Raw genomic sequence first — 7,287 nt, forward strand, 5'->3', positions numbered from 1 at the left:
TTGCTCTGTATTTACAGTTACCTAAATAAGTCAGCATTTAAACTCCTCCTACTAAAAGCTTGCCAGTCTGAATAATCCTCCTTTAAACACAATTTTTGATAGGGTTAAGGTTTTTAAGAATGTGTCTCCTGCGGAATAGCTGGACAGAAAATACACATTTAAAAAAGAACAGCACAAGGATCCACCAGACTTGGGAAAAAATCAAAAACAACACAAGCCTTATGAAAAACTGAGTTCTTAAAATATTATGGAGAACACAGCTATTGGAAGAGATGGCAATATTGGCAAGTTGATTGTTACATTGGTCAGCAATAGCTAGCACTTTTTTTGGCAATCTTTCAGGCACTGCAACTACTACTGCAAAATGATATATAATCCTTTAAACAACATAATCACAAATCAAAAAATATTTTAGTAATATAATGCTTCAGATTTAGAAGCAAATCAAGTGTTAAAACTCAACTGCTATAGTAACTAACCCCAAAGATAACCGTATCTGACAAAAAAGCTTCCTCAGAGTTACTACTTCAGAATTATACTTTCTCTTGATACTTTTATTTTATTTTATTTTATTTTTATTTTATTTTTTCTTGAGACGGCATCTCACTCTGTCACCCAGGCTGGAGTGCAGTGGCATAATCTTGGCTCACTGCAATCTCCACTTCCCAGGTTCAAGCGATTATCCTTCCTCAGCCTCCTGAGTAGCTGGGACTACAGGCGCCTGCCACCATGCCCAACTAATTTTTATACTTTTAATATAGGCGGGGTTTCACAATATGGTCTCGATATCTTGACGTTGTGATCTGCCCGCCTTGGCCTCCCAAAGTCCTGGGATGACAGGCATGAACCACCATGCCTTGCCTTCTCTTGATATTTAAACTTTTAAGTCAGTCCAGAGAAATACAATAAATGTCAACAGTAAGTATGGTGTTGAGGCAGAAGTAGGAACAAACTTTTACATATGTTATTCAGTTGATAACAATATGACCTGGGTAGTAATTTCCTATGTGTCTACTTATACACAAATACAAAAAAGTAAAACAGAGATACTGCTAAATAAAGGATACATTAAGTTCTTAATAGTAACTCAATAAACCGGAACATTGTCAAAAAGCAGCTAGTGAACTTTTTCAGTGTTTTTTTCTATTATCCAATAAGTGAATTATGCTATTCCTTTCCAATTTCCCAAGCACTTTTTGTCCCAATCACCATTTTTGTGTTCGAAGAAAAAGTAACAAATCAAGTAACAAAACTAAACAAGCAAACAAACAAAACACAACTACAGTATCTGCAAAAGTTTTGTAGAAGACTGAAACTGTTGAGTATAAGCATCTCGTATTCTATTATCATTAATTAACTGAAGAGTTTGTTAAAGACATACATTTCATAAAAAAAGTTAGTTTGAAGTTATTGACCAGTATGTACCATTCCTAAGTATTAGTAACCAAATTCATGACAGTAAAGAGCTATCTAACATGAAAAATTAGTGACTACCAGCACCATCAACAAGACTTTGTCTTTACAATTCATTACCACTTACCATGCATTGTAATGTCTAGGACTGACTCTGATAGCATTTCGAATACAAGCTAATGCTTTGTCCAATTCTTCAGTTAAGACAAACTCTCGCCCTAATAAAGTATAGGCATAAGCATAATTTGGATCCACTTGGATAGCTCTCTGGAAGAATTTAATTGCAATATCGTGTTCCTGTTGCAGACTGAAACAGTTCCCTGCAGCACACCAGGTCTCTGGCGAATTTTTATCCGTGTCTGTTAAGTCTTTTGACAGAAATGAAAGAGCGACATCTTTTTGAAGATGCCAAAGTGTTGTAGAGTAGATTTCCATGCCTTCGACTCTATAATTCTCAATCCTTCTAACCTCTGAGAATATTCTTTCAGCTTGCATGTACTCTGAAAGTTCAAAATAGGACCTTCCAATTTGGCAAAGTACCCAACCAGTATTGAAGTGGTGAGAAGGTAGATGGCTCAAAATATTTATAGCTTCTTTGCAGTGGCATGAACATAAAGCTAAATAACCTTTCCCCCTTTCATGAAGAAGGCTCATCAAGCCTTCTGCTGCTGCTTTTTGTAGATGAAAAGCCTGAATCTGAGGTGTGATTGTGGATATTTCCTCTTCTGAATTGATGGAAGGGTCCAATTTTGTAATTTCCAGGTTGTCATTTATATTAGATTGAGTTATTCCTCCTTTATTAGTTTTACTTTTTGTTTTTCTGTTTGGGATTTTAGGTGGAAACTTCATTTTTAATTTCTTCCTATTCTCCTTGGTTGTGGAACTGTCACTAGTAAAGAGTCATGAACTTCTTCGATGCCGTGCATTTGGGGGAGATGTGATAGTGGGGCTCATTACCTGAGGTGTTGTAGTTATTTATGGACCAGAACTTTCTGTTAGTGAAAGAATTGGAGTTACCTCTCGGCTATTTCCACTCTGTGAGAAGACAGACTTTGCTCCAGTTTGGCCAATTCTGGCAACAGACTTTTTTGAAGGGGCTCCAGTGGATGGCACATCAATTACAGAAGGTGTATTAGTGTAGTTTTGTAAATAAGATCCATCTCCAGGACTTGGGGTTTCTAATGGCAAAATCCCAAAACTTGAGGTAAATGGACTAAGAGCTGCTGGTCCTGTTAATAAACTTTGACCAGTTTTTGGTTTATTTTGAACCTGTTTAGATAATATGGAAGTTCCTGTTCCCAGTGGGATAGTTTCAGGTGAAATTACAGCTGAATCAATAAAAGACACTGGGGAATCTGTATTCAAGGAGTACTTTGAATTGGAAGATTCTAAACTGACTCTGTTTAATTCAGTTGTGTCCTGGGGTGTTTCCATAAGAATGGTCTCAGGCTGTCTGTGACATAAACTGTGATTAGGTACTTGTGTTGTGCAAGAGTTGGGCAGACAGTTGCTAAAGTTCTGTAAAGATGTGAATTTAAATGTTTGGCCAGGATCTGGCTTTTCACCTATTTCACCTAACGATTCAAAGGGATACCAGAGGAAAGGATTTAAACTAAGTCTCTTTTGGTAACATTCTTATCCTTTAGCAAGCCGATCTGTCTTGCAATATACGCGTCCTGACAATGGAAGGGGAAAGCAAACTGAATCACCAAACTCAGTAACAATATCATCATGGCTTTTCTGCTTATTAAACACTCCACCAGATAAGATTTGTTCCCAGTCTGCAAGCTTACTGAGATCAACACAACATTTTGCAAGCAGGTATTTGCATTGTGGTGTAGGACAACTATGTCTATTCAAGAGTCTATATGCTTTATAGGCCTTTCCTGGGAGGTAAGAACAGGTCGCCATTAAAAACAAAGCTTCTTCTGAGTGTACTTCTGCATAAAGGCGTTCTGTGAGGAAAACCCCATCTCGGTAAGCATAGTGGTTTAGTGCTTGCCATATAGCAGCCTGAACGGGTTCCTGCAGCACTGTCATCCTCGAGACAAAGGCCCAATTTCTGCAGTGCCTCCGGAAACCCTCACACCACCCACACCCCTCCCCCCTGTAGCGGCTCCGGCCCTGATAGCCTAGGCTCATTTAAATTCACCAGTTACCGGGGGATGGGGGTGGCCGAGCCAGAATGACTTCTTTATCCTGCCGACTCTGGAAAGCCTGGCCTCTTGTGATCCATTCCAAAGCGAAAGTCACCTCATGTTTGGGAAACAGATCCACTCCCAAGTTCAGTGGAGGGTTGCGGCATGTAGGACCAAGGACTCTCTTCCATCTGATTTGGTCTGCACAGCAGGGCCTAGGGCTGGAGTCCTCTCTGTGAGGACCGCTGACTCCCTCTACCTTGGGTTCCATTGGCCTCAACCTGGGACATGGGCCTTGGCAGATTCTGGCCCTTCCTGGCCCTTAAGTTGCTGTCAGAAACCCCATCTCGTGTTCGGATGCCCTGAATAACTGTGGCTCGAGCCTCTCGGGAAACATTGGAAATCTCTCCTCTACACATGGTCACCTAAAACCCCAGGGCTTGGGACACACATCTGCCATCACCTCACTGCTTTCGGGAGAGAATGCTGAGAGTCTCTTGCCAATTCTCTCTTGACTTGAGTTCTTCATGGGTGTGTGGTTAAGACGTAGTGAGACCAGATGTATTAACTCAGGCCGGGTGCTGGTGGCTCACGCCTTTAACCCCAACACTTTGGGAGGCCGAGGCTGTAGGGTCCCTTGAGGAATAGCCTAACCCTGGGGAGGTTGAGGCTGCAGTGTGTGAGCCATAATGGTGTAATTTGGATCCAGCAGTTTTCTAAACAGTCATTTTGTAGAATCTGCAAAGAGATATTTCTGAGCCCATTGAGGCCTATGTTTAAAAGGGAAATATTTTCAAATAAAAAGAAAACAGAAGCTTTCTGAGAAACTTCTTTTTGATGTGTGTATTCATCTCACAGTGTTGAAACTTTTTTTTATTGAGCAGTTTGGAAACAGTCTTTTTGTAAAATCTGCAAAGGGATATTTCTTAGCCATTTGAGACCTAAGGTGAAAAAGAGATATCTTCACATAAAAACTAGACAGAAGCATTCTGAGAAAGTTCTTTGTGATGTGTGCATTCATCTCACAGAGTTGAACCTTTCTTTGGTTTGAGCAGTTTGGAAACAGTCTTTTTTTTAAATATGCAAATGGATATTTGTGAGCCCTTCACAGCCTATGATGAAACAGGAAATACCTTGACATAAAAACTAGACAGAATCTTTCTTAGAAAATGCTTTGCAATGTGTGCTTTCATCTCACAGAGTTGAACTTTTCTTTTGATTGAGCAGTTTAAAAGCAGTCTTTTTGTAGAATCCACAAACGGATATTTGCAGAGCTGTTAGGCCTATGGTGAAAACGGAAATATTTTCACAAAAACACTAAAAAGAAGCTTTCTGAGAATCTTCTTTGTGATGCCTGGATTCATATCACAGAGCAGAACCTTTCTTTTGATTGAGCAGATTGGAAACAGTATTTTTGTACAATCTGCAAATGGATATTTCTGAGCCGTTTGATGCCTGTAGTGAAAAAGAATTATCTTCACATAAAAACTAGACAGAATCATTCTGAGAAACTTCTTCCTGATGTGTGCATTCATCTCACAGAGTTGAACCTTTCTTTTCATGGAGCAGTTTGGAAACAGTCTTTTTGTAGTATCTGCAGAGGGATATTTGTGAATGGTGTAAGGACTATGGTGAAAAAGGAAATATCTTCACATAAAAACTAGACAGAAGCATTCTGAGAAACTTTTTTTATGTGTGCATTCATCTCACACAGATGAATCTTTCTTTTCATTGAGCAGTATGGAAAGAGTCTTTTGGTTCAACCTGCAAAGGGATATTTCTGAGCAGTTTGAGGCCTATGGTGAAAAAGTAATAACTTCACACAAAAACAAGACAGAAGCATTCTGAGAAACTAATTTTTTATGTGTGCATTCATCTCACAGAATTGAAACTTTCCTTTGATGAAGCAGTTCGGAAAGAGTTTTTTGTAGAATCTGAAAAGGGATAGTTGTGATCCCTTTGAGGCCTAAGGTGAAATAGGAAATATCTTCACGTAAAAACTAGACAGAAACTTTCTGAGAAACTTCTTTGTGACGTGGGCTTTCATCTCAAAGATTTGAACCTTTATTTTGATTGAGCAGTTTGGAAAGACTCTTTTTCTAGTATCTGCAGAGGGCTATTAATGAGCAGACTGAGGCCTATAGTGAAAAAGGAAATGGCTTCTCAAAAAAACTAGACAGAAGCATTATGAGAGACTTCTATGTAATGTGTGCATTCATCTCACCAAGTTAAATCTTTCTTTTGATTGAGCTGTTTGGAAACACTCTTTTTTGTAGCATCTGCAAGGGTATACTTCTGAGCCCTTTGAGGCCTATTTTGAAATATGAAATATCTTCACATATAAACTAGACAGAAGGTTTCTAAGAAACTTCTTTGTGATGTTTGCTTTCACCTCACAGAGTTGAACCTTTCTTTTGATTGAGCAGATTGGAAACACTCTTTTTGTAGAATCTGCAAGTGGATATTTGGAGTGCTTTGAGGCCCATGGTGAAAAAGGAAATATCTTCACAAAAAACTAAACAGAAGTTTTCTAAGAAACTTCTTTGGGATGTGTGAATTCACCCCACACATTTGAACCGTTCTTTTGATTGCTATGGTGAAAAAGGAAACTTCTTCACATAAAACTATACAAAAGCATTCTGAGAATCTTCTTTGTGATGTGTGCTTTCATCTCACAGAGTTTAAACTTTATTTTCTTTCTGCAGTTTAGAAACAGTCTTTTTGTGGAATCTGCAAAGGGATGTTTGTGAGCAGTTTGAGGCCTATGGTGAAAAAGGAAATACCTTCACATAAAAACCAGACAGAAGCTTTTTGAGAAACTTCTTTGTGATGTTTGCATTCATCTCCCAGAGGTGAATCTTCCTTTTCATTGAGCTGTTTAGAAACAGTCTTTTTGCACAATCTGTAAAGGGATATTTCTGAGTGGTTTGAGGCCTATGGTGAAAAAGAAATATCTTCACATAAAAATCAGACAGAAGCATTCTGGGAAACTTCTCTGTGATGCGTGCATTCATCCCACAGATTTGAAACTTTCATTTCATTCAGTAGTTTGGAAAGAGTCTTTTCATAGAATCTGCAAAGGGATATTTCTGAGCCCTTTGAGACCTATGGTGAAATAGGAAATATCTTCACATAAAAACTAGACAGAAGATTTTTGAGAAATTTCTTTGTGATGCTTGCGAACCTTCTTTTTGATTGAGTGTTTCAAAACTGCTCAATCGTAAGATAGGTTCAGCCCTGTGAGATGAATGCACACATCACAAAGAAGTTTCTGAGACTATTTCTGTGTAGTTTTTGTTTGAAGATATTTCCTTTTCCACCATAGGCTGCAAAGGGCTCCAAATATCCACTAACAGATTCTGCAAAAGGAGAGATTAAAAACTGCTCAATCAAAGCATAGATTCAACTCTGTGATTTGAATGCAGACAGCCTAAAGAAGATTCTCAGAATGTTTCTGGTTAGTTTTAATTTGAAAATATTTGCTTTTCCACAGTAAAGCTCAAAGGGCTCAAATTATCCACTTGCAGATTCTACAAAAAGAGTGTTTCAAAACTGCTCAATCAAAATAAATTCTCAACTCTGTGAGAAGAGTGCACACGTCACAAAGAAGTTTCTCAGAATGCTTCTGTGTAGTTTTTATGTGAAGATATTTCCTTTTCCATAATAGGCCTCAAAGCTCTGCAAACATCCACTTGCAGATTCTTCAGATTCTTCAAAAAGAGAGATTCAAAACTGC

The 7,287-nt window shown here is 38.5% G+C and overlaps 1 pseudogene; it reads right to left on the bottom strand.

Moving 5' to 3' along the window:
- Nucleotides 1–1,536: 1,536 nt before the first annotated feature.
- LOC129030785 (cell division cycle protein 27 homolog) lies at nucleotides 1,537–3,453 on the bottom strand (annotated as a pseudogene).
- Between the last annotated feature and the right edge of the window lie 3,834 nt (nucleotides 3,454–7,287).

The sequence above is a fragment of the Pongo pygmaeus genome, chromosome 16, assembly GCF_028885625.2.
Source record: "Pongo pygmaeus isolate AG05252 chromosome 16, NHGRI_mPonPyg2-v2.0_pri, whole genome shotgun sequence".
Lineage (NCBI taxonomy): Eukaryota > Metazoa > Chordata > Mammalia > Primates > Hominidae > Pongo > Pongo pygmaeus.